This window comes from Mauremys reevesii, linkage group 6 (genome assembly GCF_016161935.1).
Source record: "Mauremys reevesii isolate NIE-2019 linkage group 6, ASM1616193v1, whole genome shotgun sequence".
NCBI classification, from domain to species: domain Eukaryota; kingdom Metazoa; phylum Chordata; order Testudines; family Geoemydidae; genus Mauremys; species Mauremys reevesii.
The window spans coordinates 102,398,135-102,415,512 of record NC_052628.1 but is presented as its reverse complement, the minus strand read 5'-3'; the positions used below and the strand labels follow the sequence as shown (position 1 = coordinate 102,415,512).

Below are 17,378 nucleotides of genomic sequence, written 5' to 3'. Positions count from 1 at the left end.
AGAGCAGTTTATGGCTACAGGTAACTAAACACAGCACAGTAGGCAAGATCCTGGAGGGACACACAGTGCAGGTCAGGGGGTGTAAAGGTGGCATGCAGCTCACCTTTGCAGTTTCCAGATTTTGGGGCTGCTGCGGGTAGTCTTAGGGCTGCCCTAATGTATGCCACTTGTAAATGATTCCAAAGGACCAAAATCATAGCTAGGAAACAGCACAGTGTCCTGGCCCCATCATCTTTCCTCTAGGCCAGCAGCTGGCAGTGGGACTATGTAAGAGCCTCTATGCCATTCTCCTTGCACTGGATGATCCTTGTTGGGCTGGCTTGCTCAGATAGCACCAATGGTTCCAGACAAAGCAACGATGCATGCATGTGCACACATACACAGACAGAATCCGGCCGAGTAGATTTAGCCTTATTACTTTGTTTTGTGTTCCCTTCCATCCAGGGGTGCAGGAATAATTTGTATTGTGGATGTGCTAAGAGCCATTGAACCAGTCCCCTGTTCTGTAGGTATGGTCTGAATGCCTTCTTCCTAGATAGCTTTACATCTGGCTGTATTAAAACACATTTTGTTTCCACGGGCCCAGCTTACCAAGCGGTCCAGATTGGTCTATGGGACTGCTTTGTCCTCATTATTGTTTACCACTCTCCCAGTCATTGTGTCATCTGCAAATGTTATTAGCGGTGAGTTTTATATTTACTTCCAGATCATTGAGCAAATGTTGAATAGCATTGGGCTTAGTCCCAATCCCTGCAGAACCCCACTAGAAACACCCCATTCAATGACTATTCCCAACTGACAGCTTCTTTTTTGAGATTTGTCAGTTAGCCAGCTCTTAATCCATTTAACACGTGCTTTATTGATATTGCACAGTGCTAAGTTTTTAATCTGAATGTCATGCATTACCAAGTCAAATGGCATACAAAAATCTGTTACATCTACACAGTTATCTTTATCAGCCAAATTTGTAATCTCAAAGAATGAGACCTATTTTCCTTAAAACCATGCCGACTGGCATAATATTCCTATCGTTTAATTGAATCCTGTATCAGCTGTTCCCATTGTTTTGCCTTGGATTGATTTCAGGGTAATTGGCCTATAGTCACCCAACATCCCATGCTAATCCTTTTTGAATATTGCCACATTAGCGCTCTTCCAGTCTTCTGAAATTTCCCCAGTATGCCAAGATTTATTCAAAATCAAAATCAGTGAGCAGGAACTCCTCAGCTAAAACTTTCAGAGCTCTTGGTTGCAAGTTATCCAGGCCTGCTGATTGCAGAGGGGAGGCCCAGGGGACAAACAGAGGGCTGGAGAGTGAGCCTTCCCCACACTCAACGAACAGTGGCAGCTCCAACGGCTTCTGCGTCCCATGGGGTTGGGCTTGGCACCCTGCTCCAGGCATTACAACCTGGCATGTGGGGTCGCAGCACTGCTCAAGTTTGGCCTGCTCTCCCGCCCCCCCCCCTTACCTCCCCGCCATCATGACAGAGAGTTATAGGCCAAACCAGAGCAACACTGTGATCTAATGCACCAGGTAACAATGCCCAGAGTGGGGAGCCGGGCCCAGCCTTGTAATACAGGAGCCGCAAGACCCACCACTGTAGGGTGAGTCAAACGCAGAAAAAAGATGCGGATGGGGGGGGGGGAGGAGTCACACTATCCATGACTTTTTCCTTCACTGTGACAAACCCGTAGCCCTAATCAGATTAATAATTTTACCATATCCATCTAGTAATGGGTCTATACCATTGCTAGAATTTCTTTTGTTCCTAATATACTTTAAAAGACTCCTTCTTACTGATTTTAGCCCAACCAGCCAGAGTTCCTGATGTTTTTAGCATCCCTTCTCAATGTTCTGTACTTTATAACTTCTAATTTATATTGATTGCTCTCTATTTCCCACTTTTTACATTTGTTATATGTTGCATTTTTATTTTCAATAACTGCCTTCACTTTGGCTAAAAACCTGTCCTGGTTCAGTGGCAAAGTTTTTCTTTCTTGATTGTGAAATTGTGGCTTTGGGGTCATCTAATAAACTTTTCTTAAATGTTTTTAGGCTCTGAGGGGAGTCTGTAAACAAACACTGCTTTTTTTAAAATGTAAAACTTCAATTTGTCTGTAAGTTAAGAAGAAGGAAACTCTGTCAGAGTCTCTTAATCTCCACTTGACAATCTCCTGTGATGCTTTGTGAAAGTGTCCAAATCAGGAAAAATAATCTTCCCTGCACAGTTGTGTTCAAGAAGATAAAGCTCACTAGTGCAATGCAGCATTCTTTCAGTGACTGTAAAATTGGAAACCGTAACCAAATATCTTCTAATGTTTTGTGCTGGTTGAGTTAGCTGTTCTCAAGTAAATGAGATAAACCTGATCAGAGAAGTTAAATATCTAATATAATATTGTTTAAGTGCTTTAAGTACCAAAATTCACAACATATAAGGGGACTTAAGTTGTCATGGAGACTTACACAGGACCAGCTTTGGCCACACTCCAAAACAATTGACTACCAAGACACAGCAGATGAAGGGACACCCATTGGTGCAAACTCAGGATTACATAAAATACATTAGTTGAAAGAGAAGAGAAGAGATAACACTAGACTTGAGTGCAGAACCCTCCAGTTCTGTGAACGATTGTGATTTTCCAGATAGCCCACTCACCTGCATAACACAAATCCTTTTAAAATTAACAACATAGCTGTTGAATGGGTTTCATTTGTTCAGCTGACTCAGGCTGCTTTCCTGTTTCGGTCAGAGAGTGCCTGTGTTTTCTATTATTCATTCACACAGACAGTTGGTCTAGCTAGGCATCTGTGAATCTAATTTGTGTTACTTATGGCTTTTATCAGGCTCTCCAGCTCCTCCTACTAACTTGCTGAAAATGGTGGTTTATAGTATAACTGAGAGACTGCCTTACTCCCAGCTTGGCTTTTGAAATCAGCTGGGAGTCTTCTGCTACAACAGACTTAGAGACCTGGTCTAATTCTGTTCTCAGCTATATTGGTGTAAATCAGGATGTCCATAGAAGTACAACCGAGTAACTAAGATCAAGCGCAATACATCATGTAATGTTTGTACATGTAACACATATGAATGTGCTGCAATACAGGAAGGGGACACTTTCATTTTCATTCACATGAGCCAGTACAAATTCATATTTTTAAAACCACTCTCCTTAAATTCCACACATCCCCACAGCAAAACCCACCTTTGAATGTAAAACTGAGCATAGTGCATGCAACACACATATTCCACGGGGACAGTTTAGTCAGCCAATTTAGAATCAAAAGACTTAGTCCAGCTCTCTGCTATGTGCTATGCTCTGCTGTGCATCTTGGAAAATTAGATTTTGCCTTGATCCAAGTTTGGAGACCTGTAATTAGGTCTTTTCCCAAGTATCGTGGCCTGACTAACTAGGCGAATTCCCATTACAGTAGAACAGTTGGTCTATAAACATAGACCACACTGGATAGAAAAGTCTTGATTTTATTGTGGTCTTCCAGATGTTACAATGTTGCTTTATGTTCAAATAGTCACAATTAATCAGTTTTCTCTGTGTGAAACGTCTTGCTTCTCTTTCATAAATACAGATTTCTTAGGTTCTTTAGAACAGCATTAATAAGAGTAATAATATTAATATTACAGTAGCACGTAGAGGCCCTAATTGGGAATCAGGATCCCATTGTGCTAGGCACTGTACATGGACATAAGAAAAAGAAGGTTCCTGCTCCAAAGAGCTTACCGTCTAGTTATTGACAAGAGACAACAGGTGAACACAACAAACAGATAGTGGGAGCACAAGGTAACAGCGAGATGACCTCTCTCTTATGGACTCTTCAACATTCAAAACTACCCTTGCTGCCTGGCAGAGCAATCTGAGTTGCCCACTACTTGATCCAGGAGAAGGATCTCCATCTTATTCCCCAGTAGTTGGGAATTGATGATTGCATACAAAAGGCAAGCACTCAGCCATCCAATAAACTCTGTCCGAAAACTGCACAATTAAGCAATGTAACAGCATAGAACATTCGATATCAGCTTCCCAGGAATTTATAATAACAAAATCCAGCAAAAGTTAGGAGACAGTCTCAAAGATGGAGTAAACCAGGCAAGAGAAGGGAGAGTGTCTGTACTTCCACAACAGGATAGAAGGTGGGATCTTGACCCACAGTTTTTGACAAAGGGTCAAGAATGGAAAATCTCTGTAGTCAGGCTGGAAAGCTTAGCAATAAAAATAAAATAAAAATAAAAAACTGCAGATGTTTTCAGAGACCCGCAATGACACCAAGATCTCTTTCTTGAGTGATAACAGCTAATTTAGACCCCATAATTTTGCATGTATAATTGGGATTTTGTTTTCCAATGTGCATTGCTTTGCACTTAACAACGTGGAATTTCATGTGTCATTTTGTTGCCCAGTCACCTAGTTTTGTGAGATCCCTTTGTAACATTGAGGTCTGGACTTAACTATCTTGAGCAACTTTGTATTGTCTGCAAGTTTTGCTACCTCATTATTTACTCCAGATCCTTTATGAATATGTTAAATAGCACAGGTCCCAGTACAGACACTTAGGGGACCCAGCTATTTACCTCTCTCCATTGTGAAGACTGACCATTTATTCTCACCTTTTGTTTCCAATCTTTAAAAAAAATTACTGATCCTTAATAAGGGATCTTCCCTCTTATTCCATGATTTCTTACTTTGCTTTAGAGCCTTTGATGTGAAAGGAGTTTGTCAAAGGCTTTCCAAAAGTCCAAGTGCACCGTATCAACTGGATCCCCTTGTCCACATTTGTCAACATCCTCAAAGAATTCTAATAGATTGGTGGGGCATGATTTCCTTTTACAAAAGCCATCTTGACTCTTTCCCAACAGATTGTGTTCATTTAGGTGTCTAATCATTCTGTTTCAACCAATTTGCCTGTTACTAAAGTTAGGTTTACTGGCCTATAATTGCCAGGATTACCTCTGGAGCCTTTTTTAAAAATTGGCATTACATTAAAATCCTCCAGTCATCTGTACAGAGGCTGATTTGAGCAACAGGTTTCATACCACAGTTAGTGCTTCTGCAAACTCATATCCGAGTTCCTTCAGAACTCTTGGGTGAATACCATCTGGTCCTGGTGTGTTCTTACTGTTTAATTTACAATTTGTTCCAAATTCTCCTCTATTCCTCAGAAAACAAAGAATGGCTCAGGCTCCCTCCCATCCTCTGCAGTGAAGACTGATACAAATAATTCATTTAGCTTCTCCGCAATGGCCTTGACTTCTTTTAGTGCTCCTTTAGCACCTTGATAGTCCAGTGGCCCCACTGATTATTGGGCAAGCTTCCTGTTTCTGATGTATTTAAAAAAAATTGCTGTTAGCATAGGTGCCAACTCCGTGGGTGCTCCAGCCCTTGGTCCGCTAGCAACCCTGCCAATCAACTCCTCTCCCTAACTCCCAGCACTTCCCACCCACTGTGAGCAGCTGTTCTGTGGCATGCAGGAGGCGCTGGGAGGTAGGGGGAGGAGTGGAGATAGGGCACGCTCAAGAGAGGGGGCGGAACTGGGCAGAAAGAGGCAGGGTGGGGATGGAGTGGGGTTGGGAAGAGGTGGGGTGGGGACTTGGGAGAACGGGAGGGGCGGGGGCAGGAAGAGGCAGGGTGGGGGTGAGGGCTTGGGGGAAAGGGGTGGGTGGGGGCAGGGTCTATGGCAGAATGGGGTGTTGAGCACCCCCTGGGCCTAGAGGAAGCCGGCACCTGTGGCTGTTAGTTTTTGTATCTTTTGCTAGTTGCTCTTCAAATTCTCCTTTGGCTTGTGCTTTTACACTTGCCTGGCCAGAGTTTATGCTCCTTTCTATTTTCCTCAGTACGATGTGACTGCCAGTTTACAGGATGCCTTTTTGTCTCTAGCCACCTCTTTTACTTTGTTGTTTAGCCATGATGGAATTTTTTTAATTATTTTATTGTTGTGGATCCCCTTACTTTTTTTTTTTATTTGGGGGGTACATTTAGTTTAAGCCACTATTCTGGTGTTTTAAATAGTTTCCATGCAGCTTGCAGACATTTCACTCTTGTGACTGTTCCTTTAAATTTCCATTTAAGCAGCTTCCTCACTGAAGTCAAATGCTACAGTGGTCGGTTTTTCTGATATTTCCCCCTTACAAGAATGTTAAATTTAATTATATTACGGTCACTATTACTGAGTGGTTCAGCTACATTCACCTCTTGGACCAGATCCTGTGCTCCACTTAGGACTGAATCAAGAATTGCCTCTCCCCTTATGGGTTACAGGACTAGCTGCTCCAAGAAGCAGTCATTAATAGTGTCTACAAATTTTATCTCTGCATCCCATCCTGAGGTGACATGTACGCAGTCAACATGGAGATAGTTGAAGTCTCCCATTATTATTGGGTTTTCAGTTTTTGTAGCTTCTCTAGTCTCCCTGAGCATTTCACAATCACTATCACCATCCCAGTCAGCTGTTCAGTAGCATATGCCTACTGCTATACTCTTATTACTCAAGTATGGAATTTCTATCCATAGAAATTCTGCGGAACAGTCTGATTCATTTAAGATTTTTACTATATTTGACCCTCTGCTTTGTTTCATGTATAGCCCCACTCTCCCACCAGCGCAACCTACTTTGTCATTCCTATCTATTTTGTACCATGGTACTACTATGTGCCACTGATTGTCATTGTTCCACCAAGTCTGTGAGATGCCTATTATATCAGTATCCTCATTTAACACCAGCCTTTATTCAAGTTCACCCACTTTAGTATTGAGACTTCTAGCATTTGTATACAACCATTTATAAAATTTGTTAATATTTAGTTGTCTGCCTTCATGTGATGAAACTGAATGGAACTTTTTCAATTGACTTTCTCTTCAGTTCCTAACTATACTTTATCAACTTCTATCCTCTCCTCTTTACCAGGATATATATTAACCCCTTTAATAAATCCTCACCTAAGGGATGTCTCTGTCTGAACTGTGTGCTCCTCTGCTCCTGTGAGCTTTCCCCCAGCCCTTATTTTAAAAACACCTCTTTTTAATTTTACATGCCAGCAATCTGGTTCTGTTTTGGTTTAGGTGGAGCCCAACCTTCCTTTATAGGGTCTTCCTTTCCCATAAGGTTCCCCAGTTCCAAAAAAACCTAAATCCCTCCTCCCAACTCCATTGTCTCATCCATGCATTAAGATCCTTGCAGTTCTGCCTGTCTAACTGGCCCTGCATGTGAACTGGGAGCATTTCAGAAAATGCCACCATAGAGGTTCTGGACTTTAATCTCTTACCTAGCAGCCTAAATTTCGCCTCCTCCCAGCACAGGGAGAGAGGAAAAAGAGAAAAAAAAACACCTTTCTTCACCTGGGACCAGGCAAGCGCCCCCTGCACCCTGTCACAGTAACCTAGAGTGGGAGGTTCCTGTGTTAAAGAAATCATCTGAAATTACACTCCTCCGGCTGAATGACACTCCTCCAGATTCCATTCAAGAAATGCAGCTTCAGCAATAAAATACAATCCAAAGTTGTACATTTGCTAATCATGGAGCCTATAATCTCTGGTCCTAAAACAGGAGTCTTTTATGTTTGCTTTGGAGGATAGAGATGAATGTTTGTGCTTTCAAATGCTAAGGGAATGACATCACTGGAAACCATATCCTTATATTTATTCCAAGTGCAGGCTGGGACTTCTGCTTAATCAAAGACAGGTTGCAGGAAGTGAGATGTTAATAAGGACTCTACATATTTCAGTAACAGCTAAGCAGGATCTCACTGGGAGCCAGTTCAAATGGGTGAAATGTTAATTCCCTGTAGGAGATCCTGTCTTTCAGGGCAGCTGGGATTATGGAGGAAATGTTCTCAGTTCCTGGAGTGGATTGCTGTAGCTAGCTGATGCCTGCACATCTCCTAGCAAATTAGCGCTCCCAAAAAATCTCCAATCCTGCTCACCCTAGCTGAAAAATTTGAGGCACAGCACAACTCCTAATAAAATCAAGAGACTTCCAGGGAAAGGAAGTTGATCTCTAAATTGGCATAATGATAAAAATGTCCTTCATAAAGGTCCAAGGTTCTACTGCTGTTTGGACTAAGTTTATAATCATAGTTTATATTACAGCAGCAGTTAGAGCTCACAACAAAGATCTCACTATTCTGAGCATTGAGAGAAAGTCCCTGTCCCAAAAAATTTACCATCTAAATAGACAAGCCATACAAGGAAGTATTATCTCTATTTTACAGATGGGGAACTGAGGCACAGAAAAAGCAAGTGGCACATTTCAAGTGCTCAGCACCCAGCAGCTCCTGTTATGACATGTATGGCCAGGTTTTGGGATGTTCTGGGAGCTCTTTGGAAAATTTGGGCCCAGTTACGGATGCTGAACCATTCTGAAAATTCTGGCCTATGTGATTTGTCCAAAGTCACACAGGAAGTCTTTGGCTGAGACAGGAATGAGCTCCAGGTCTTCAGAGTCCCAGTCCAACACCACAAGAGCATCCTGATATTTTCTCTGCAATCATTACTCTGCTGTGAAAGAAAAGGTAAGGTACAGAAAAAAAAAACCATGGTAGTGGGCGGGCTTAACTGAAGCCATGGCCGATAAGACTAGTTAAACCAAAAGCAAAAAAAGTGTTCTTTTTTGTCAGAACAGAGAGAGGGCTTTTCAAGTACAGAAAGGAATAAAGTTGGTCAGGAATTTTCTGTCAAAAATGTTTTTTCAACAGAAAATGTGGTTATGCAGGTCCCCACTAGATGAGCTTTCACTTTGCATCATGAGAGTGCAGTGACCACAATGCATCAAGGGGGATGTGGTCTGGTTAGGAGCCAGCCCATAGAGGAAAATGAGGGTGGGTGGTGGGGTAGGGCATACACTACAACTCTGAACTACATACTGAACTACAGCTCTCATGATGGACCACAACAGCCCAGGCAGGCACAATTTGATATCGAACCGACCCAAAACAGAATGTATCAATTTGGTTTGACAAACCAAACTAAATGTTTTGACATTTCTGCATCAAAAATTTCTGAAACTTCATTCAGTTAAACGTTTTGATATTTTGATTCTTTCTCCTGATTGGGGTGAAAAGAAATGTCAAAACATCAGAATTTAATACAGGATGGAAATTCCAGTTTTTGACCAGCTGTAATTCAGAGTTGTTCATGTTATTCCATTTCTCAATTTTCCAAGCAGACAGTGAAAATGGTATTAGATTTGAGCAGTGTTTCTGTTTATGACTATACATTAATCATCACTGGAGACTGAGTTGAACCTATTACATTTTGAATTTAAACAACAACTTCCAGCAGCTGAACTTGGTGTTGTTTTCAGTGAATGCTAGCACTCATGTTAGTATTCAGTGAACGTTCATGTTTGTGATTATGGGACAGCCCATGCTGCTCATAGTTAAGGTTGCAGCAGGGTTTCTATTTAAAGTTGTTTTCTCAACCTCTCTATAATGCATATGGTGTAGTTAGAATGCTTAAAAGCTGGCATGCCGGGTCAGGGGCCAGGGTAGTGTTTATGATGCAAATTTGGAGTCATTTAGCCAACGGGTTCCTGAGACACAGTTCCCCACATGCATACACAACCTGTTTTTAATATTTCAGTTTTCTTATAGTGTTTTTGTGTGTGTGTGTGTGTGTGTGTGTGTGTGTGTGTGTGTGTGCAGTGTGGATGTGGGGGACAGAGAGGAGGGAATGATGAACACAGAACTGATATCACTGAGATTCCTCCCATTATGCTGTCCAGCCAACACCAAAAACAATATAAAAACACTAAGAAGTTATTAGATCTTGGTTTTGGTTCTGCAGAGTGAGCCCCAGCACAGACCACGAGCCATCCCTTGTTTGTAGCCATGATGTACAGATTCTGCAGCTGAGCTGGTGACCTCATATCTAACAAAACTGCTGCTTCTGATTCCCCTCCTCAACCTGTTTCTAATAACCTGAGACCACTTCAGCTCTATTTGGGAGGCAATGCTGAGAGCTGTAGAGCTTCAATAATGCAGCTCCAGTTGCCTGAGGAGTTGGGCTGGCACATGGACTACTAAGACAACTTCAAGATCTACAAAATGATTCGGAGAGAGAGATGTGTCCCTGAAGCTGCCCCAGGCTCCAATCCAGCTCCTCAGATAGCTGGTGCTGCTGCAACAATCCCTACCACATGTCCCACTCCACCCCATGTCTCCAGAAATGCCTTCCCAACCAGGATCCCCACCCCCATTACTACTCTGAAAACCTTCAGCTGGCAAGCCAGCTGAGCCCTGTAACCTCAGCCCACCCCACATCCTCCACATGGTAAATTTCTCCCCACAGATACTCCATGAAGACATGCCACCTCACGTATGCTGTCTCTCAGTTCCAGAATGATCCTGAGGTACACAGCAGACAGCCGAGACATTCATCAGGAGAACAGTAGCTACTAGCCCTATTCCAGCTGCTGCCCCCCATCACCACACACACCACATAAAAACTTGGCTCTCCTCCTTGCTCTCTGTCCTGAGGAGAAGGACAACTCAGAGGTCCTTCAACCCTGAGTGGCCCTCCCAGCCCCGTACCTCCCTACACCTCCCCAGTTCAAACAAAACCTCCCTAGCATCCCCCACTGTTTCTCGCAACATCCCCCAACTCTCCCCAGCCCTTCTTCCCCATTCCACTGTCCCATGAGGACTTGCCTGTGAAGTCTTGTGCCCTCCCCAGTTTTCTGCCTTCCATTTGGCCCTGCTCCGTGAAGTGCTGACATACTAGGGCAGAACAGTGGTGTCTCTCTTTGGCTAGCTGCTGCCTGCTTGTGGAGTCCACTGCCGTGAGGCAACCCCTTCTGATGGTAGGAGATCTCTTCTCTGCAGTGACACTGCAATTTTTGGTCCCCCCCCCACACCCCCAACCCAGACAGGCTGAGTGGCCTGCTGAGGTGAGTGAGGGGGTGGGGGTGAAGTCCAAGCCCTGCCACCTGGGCCAGAAGCCCAGTTTATTTTGAAGGAACCCCTGAAACCTGCTTGCAGCCCTCCTCCCCCCCCTTAGAGGCCCTGGACCCCTGGTTGAGAACCAATGCCCTGGAGAGGTGTTTGTTTGGGTGGAGTCAGCATTGGAGGGGAAAAGAGGTCCAAGAAGTGTGGGAAAATTGAGTGGGTTGAACCAATGCAGGAGGGGATATCCAGGGAGCAAAGTACCCATGGGGAGTGAAGAACATAGCTGGGGGGAGGTATGTGTGCAATGATATGGGGGGCAATAGCCTTGTTTACCCATATTCCACACACCCCACCCCACCCCACCCCTGGGCTCTTGTCTGTCAGAGCTAGTAAGCTCAGACATGCCTTTGAGAAGGATCCCTTATTCGTCCAAAAGACTGTCAATTAGTTACATTTTCATAAACCAAGTTTTTTGACTGGAGCTTTAGTGAAAAACCAGGCTTCAAAATATATAGTTTGTCAACAGTCACTTTCGAGTTCACCTTCCTTCATTCCTACAGGGAACATAAGTAGGGATAGGAGGGAGACATGATGACTACTAGCCCCCACTAGTATTCCCCCAGCTGCTTTCACAGGCCAAGGCACTAAAGCAGGGGTTGGCAAACTTTTTGGCCTGAGGGCCACATCTGGATGGGGAAATTGCATGCAGAGCCATGAATGTAGGGCTGGGGCAGGGGGTTGGGGTGTGGGAGGGAGTGCAGTGTGCAGGAAGTGGCTCAGGGCAGGGGGTTGGGGTGCGGGGTGCACAAGGGGGCTCAGGGCAGAGGGTTGGGGTTCAGGAGGGGTGCATCACGGGCCTCAGGGCCGGGGGTTGGGGGCACAGGAGGGGGCTCAGGGCAGGGTGAGGGGGCTCAGGGCAGGGTGTTTGGGGCACAGGAGGGGGCTCAGGGCAGGGTGTTGGGGTTCAGGCTCCAGCCTGACACCACTTACCTGGAGTGGCTCCAGGGTGGCAGCGGTGCGCAGTGGGGTTAGGCAGACTCCCTGGCCCCACGCTGCTCCCAGAAGCGACCAGCACCACATTCCTGTGGCCCTTGGGGGGAGGGAGGGAGCAGAGGACTCTGTGCACTGCCTCACCTGTGGGTACCTCCCCTGAAGCTCCCATTGGCCGGGAATGGGGAACTGCAGCCAATGGGAGCTTTGGGTGTGGAACCCACAAGTGAGGGCAGCACACGGAGCCCTCTGCCTGCCCTCCCCACTCCCCAGGTGCCATGGTGCCAGCCGCTTCCGGGAGCAGCGCAGGGCCCACAGCACCACAGGGGTGGCAATCCCATGGGCCGGCAATCCCTGAGGGCTGGATCCAGCCTGTAGGCTGTAGTTTGCCCACCCCTGCACTAAAGGAACCAGGCCTCAGACCCCAACTATCTGAGTTTGCATATTAAGCCATGTTTTCAAGTTGAACCACAGGCAGATAGAACTGGGAATCCCCACTTCTGCCACTCGGAGAAGGGATTCCAGCTTCCTCTCTGGGAGGGATCGTCCCCTGCCACCACCCAGGGGCGGCTCCAGGCCCCAGCACGCCAAGCGCATTCTTGGGGCGGCATGCTGCGGGGGGCGCTCTCCAGGTCGCCGGGAGGGCAACAGGCAGGCTGCCTTTGGCGGCATGCCTGCGGAGGGTCTGTTGGTCCCGCGGCTCTGGTAGACCTCCCGCAGGCGTGCCTGCAGAGTGTCCGCTGGTCCCGCGGTTCCACCGGAGCCGTGGGACCAGCAGACCCTCCGCGTCTACCGGAGCCGCGGGACCAGCGACTGGCAGCGCGCCCCCCGCGGCATGACACATGCTTGGGGCAGCGAAATGTCTAGAGCCGCCCCTGCCACCACCACTGAGTATTTATATTGACTGGAAAAAAAACCTACGCACTCATTCTAGACTATTATTCTTACTTCCCCGGGGTAGCTTTACTAGAAGATACTACAGCTAAACAGGAGATTATGCATATCAAATCTATTTTGGTTAGACATAGTGTACCTGCCATACAACCGACAACAAGCCTCAGTTTAGTGGGCATGAGTTTAAGCAGCTTGAAGTGAAATTTGGGTGTAGACATGTAACTGCTAGTTCCCATTATCCACAATCCAAAAGCAGCTACTGAAAAAGATTGTAGAGTCAGACTCTTATCCATATTTAGCACTGTTGAATTACAGGATGGCATAATTGAAACATGGTTTGTCACCTGCAGCTATTTTAACAGAAATCTGAGATATAGAATGCCTGTAATGATAAAAGGTATCAGAGGAACTGTAGAATTGCAAGTGGATAACGTGACAAATAAAGCTAGAAAAAGAAAAAAGCAATATGATTTGGGGTTCTTGGAACTGCCACCACTTCATGAACATGACTTGGGGAACATCTGTATTGGAAATCAATGGTCACAAAAAGCAGTGGTGTCACATGAGGTTACCCTATGGTCTCATGAGATTATCACACCAAAGCATATACACTGAGGAGGAGTAGGCAACACTTCCTTCAGCTTCCAGAAGGAAGGAAGATAAGGGGCACTGAGCTGGCCTAAGAAGTTCTCAACAAGGGTAACCATCCCAACAGGTTAAGACAAACAATCCTCAAAACATACCACCCAAACAAACAGACTTACCTCCTTCTGACAACAGTAGTGCTGATATATTTTCAGGGATTTCCTCAAGTGCAAGGCACTTCAGAGATTCATTAAACATAGTAAATTTAGTGAGTTTGGTTTAGCAGAGTGGCTGGCTGCTGGAAGGCTGGGGCTAGCCAATCTTGATTACAGAATGAACCACACCTGGGAGAGATTAGGGTGTTACTGCCCTATAAAGACCAGCAGGAGGCTACAATAAAGGCACGGAGGGAGAATATTGAGATGGCAGAAGGAGCATCAATAAAGTGTTATGAGAGAGTTCAGGGGGGGGAATGCAAGGGGTTTCAATGTCTCAATTCAATTCCTAAACCCAAAGGATTATCTTTACAGAAATGAAAGGTGCAAAGGGATGTAAACTGTGTCTGTATGGAGAACAAATAGATCTGGTTAAAACAGTGGTCCCAAAACTTTTTACCTCATGGCCCCTTTACCTCTGTCCATGCACCCCCACAGAACTGGTAGTGGGGCCATGGACTCCAGGAGGAGGGGGACACGGACAGGGGTAGGGAGGCTGAGGCTGGGGCCACAGCTGGGGAGACCCATGGCCAGGGGCCAAGGCCTACATCTGTGGCTGGGTGCAGGGTGGGCAGACAGGGCCCTGGGTGCAGGGCGAGCAGCCGCAGCCAGCAGCTGTGACCCCAGGGCTCGCAGCCAGGACTAAGAGAAGAGCTGGGCAATGCTCCTGCCCTGCCCCCTGCTGTTTGAGTTAAAATGTGGATGCAGGAATTGAAAGACAAGGAAAAGCTAAAGGAAGTCAAAACTTTTAGTCATGAGAAAATTAGTTACAAATGGAAAGTCACATATCCAAATGTGGATTTAGATTCATTTTATAAACTTAAGGGTGAAAAGGAGACAATAGGTATTAAAATGAAGTATACCAATATATAGATGAAAAGTGGAGTCATTTTTTCCAAATGCATACAGATGGCTCCAAAAGAGAAAAAAATCAGGAAGAGTGTGGACACCATATTGTATACCAAAATTAGGACTTAATACATCCAAAAGAATATCTGATTTTGTAGCTGTCATGACAGCTGAACTAGTAGCAATGATGCCAGCGTCAAACTGGATCTGGGATGTATGCCCAGCAGTGGTGATAATTTTTTCAGACTTTCAGACTCAAATATCAGGCCTTATGGCAATAAAAAAGGGTATATCCATATGCAGAAGTAATTTAATCAATGAAATTGTATTTCTAATAATAATTAGTACCGATGGGGATACATGTAGCATTAGCCTGGATCCCAGCACATATTGGGATAAAAGGGAACAAAATGGTGGACAAAGCAGCTAAAAACCTTGTAAGAAATGGAAGGATTGACATGGATATACCCTTGAGTAAACAGGAATGCAAAATCATATTACAGAAAAATTTAAAAGAGCAAAGGCAAAAAATGAGTTGTCAAAAAAAAAAAGGTAGGAGATTTTTTGAATTGTGCCCTGGAGTTGAGGATAATGATAAACTTCAGGGTCAGGATAGGAAAAATAAAGTGATTTTGTTTAGAGTACTAATTGGTCATTGTGGTTTAAACAAAAATCTTTTCTGAGTAAACAAACACAAAGATGGACTCTGCATGATGTAAGGCAGAAGAAACAATTGATCACCTTTTATAGGTATGTAAGGGCTTTGATAAAGTAAAGGGAAAGTTTTTTGGAGAATTTAAATGGCTTAATGTAACAAAAATTACATTATGTTATTTAGTAAAAATATTGGGGAGATGGGGTAGTGTTAGAAAAGAGTTGTTACATTAATTTTGTATAAGATCTTCAGAAATATGCATGGAGACGCACACCTTTGTGCAGGAAATTAATACATGAAAGACACAGGCCAGAATGAGAGAATATAACCGCTACCACTGGTGGCCACTATAGACTCTACAGTCAAGTGTGCTTCACCATGAAACAGAAAAATAAGAAAAGAAACAAAGGGGAGAAATTCAGGAAATAGCAGAAAAACTGTAGCGTGTGTGGCTCCTTCAGGGAAGACGCTGAGACCAAGGAAGTTCTGTGGGGAAGCCCTGATGGAGTTAGGGCCTAGAAGTTTGGGGGCCTAGAGGTCATCCTAGAAGGCTAGGCTCCAGCTAGGAAAAGCTGGGAGGATGGGCTGTGAGAATGGACTGGGAGGGGGAAAAAAGAACTCTGGGCCAGAAAGAGATGGTTCAAAGGGGCAAAAGCAACCCCTGGCCATGAGGGGAAATGCTCAATAAGCAGCCACCCTGGTTATAAGCTTTTCAAATTGTGTGTTTATATAAATATTGAGCGTTATTACATTTTGGCTGGGAAAGGATGATGCAGGATTGAAAACTTGTGTCTTTAAGTTGTTCAGCTTCTCAGCCAAGAAGTCTTGGGGAGGGGAACTGCGGAAGTTATGCAGAGGAATTGCATCACTGAATAAGGAGGATCTCTTTCAAGCACCTTGGGCCCTGAGTGATTCCAGATCACCACACAGAGGACTTGGCGAATCAGGCAGGGCTTCTGACAGCTAGGGGGAGATAGAACCAGGCAATGACACACTGGGCCTGTTGATTTTCCCCTGGTTCAACAAAGAAGAGCTCCACCTACTGCAAAACAAGGGTTGCTCAATTCAAGACAGGGCTGCCAGGCTCTGCATCACCCTAGTTTGATACCCCCAGTCTGCAAAGTTCTTGTACCTTGTAATAGGATGACACACCTGGAGTTGGGCTCTCCTCACAGGCTGCAAAGCCAGTGCTTTAACTGCCTCCACTCTCCTAGCCATCCCTTCAGTCCCACCCCACCTTTTAAAGAACAAAGGAAATTCACTTACAAAGAACGCTGTTCAGATTGCTGCTGAACACTGGACTTCATAACCCAAACAAAAATGCCCAGGTAGGGTATCCCCACCGATCCCCCAAAAGAATGTCATTGTTACAAGAACACACACAAGGAAGGGGACAGGAGACAGAGGCCTCTGTGCAAGTGACCTTATCTCCACCTTAACTACACTTTTGTAAGTACAGTGGAAACAATGGCCTAAAGAAACACATAAAACAAGGCAGGCCCATTGAAAGTAACTCTGTCCGGACTTGCAGCATACCTACTGTTCTCAGCTTCTGACTTCTCCTGAACAGAGCGTGCTCGTCATGCTGGAATGTTCAAACGTGTGACGCTATGGTAACGTGTTCCGTGTTCAGAAGACCCTATGCAAAGACTATTCAACTGTCACTTACAGACTATTTTAACTAAGAACCCCTATTTTACCTTTTACTCGGGTAAAAGATTGGTACATTAAAACACTTCCATACATCGTCCCCATTAAAGTGTGAGGCTTGTTGACAAACTTACAAGTTCATGTCCATTACTCTGTATCTACAATGAAGATTCTGTGAAATTGTACAGGGCCATATTTTTAAAAGAAGGTTAGAGGACCATGCATACATTGTATTGGAAACTGTATGCATACTGTTGCGTACATGTACAATCAGTCACTATGATTGTGTGCACAGGAAACCAATTGGAGTGCGCACTCTGAATAATTTCCTGCACAAAGGTGTGCATCTCAATGCATATTTCTGAAGATCTTATACAAAATTAATGCATGAGCTGATAATAAATTCATTGGTCATGTTCGTCTGTAATGCTCTGTCCGCTAAAGACCACAGAAACACAAGGGAGTATGATTGAAGACTCTTGAGTAGTCTCACAGCATGGCTGTAGTTTATCACTATTTTAGTACATTTGTCCACTATTGTACACTGCTTTGAGATCCTTAGCTGAAAATTGCTGTACATGCTCAAATACTATTACTGACTATCCTATTGTAAAAAAATATGAATGCAGAAACCAACTGAGATATTAC

The 17,378-nt window shown here is 44.6% G+C and overlaps 2 long non-coding RNA genes across 3 annotated transcripts in view; one reads left to right on the top strand and one right to left on the bottom strand.

The window, feature by feature from the left end:
• LOC120407654 overlaps positions 1 to 13,689 on the bottom strand; it is a 165,050-nt gene extending 151,361 nt beyond the window's left edge. For both annotated transcript variants that reach the window (XR_005600158.1, XR_005600157.1), the window contains exon 1: positions 13,541 to 13,689. This is a non-coding gene — a long non-coding RNA (uncharacterized LOC120407654). The remainder of the gene's footprint in view (positions 1 to 13,540) is intronic.
• LOC120407656 overlaps positions 1,586 to 17,378 on the top strand; it is an 18,736-nt gene continuing 2,943 nt past the window's right edge. Inside the window, exons 1-2 of the long non-coding RNA XR_005600160.1 lie at positions 1,586 to 1,605; positions 8,220 to 8,519. This is a non-coding gene — a long non-coding RNA (uncharacterized LOC120407656). The remainder of the gene's footprint in view (positions 1,606 to 8,219; positions 8,520 to 17,378) is intronic.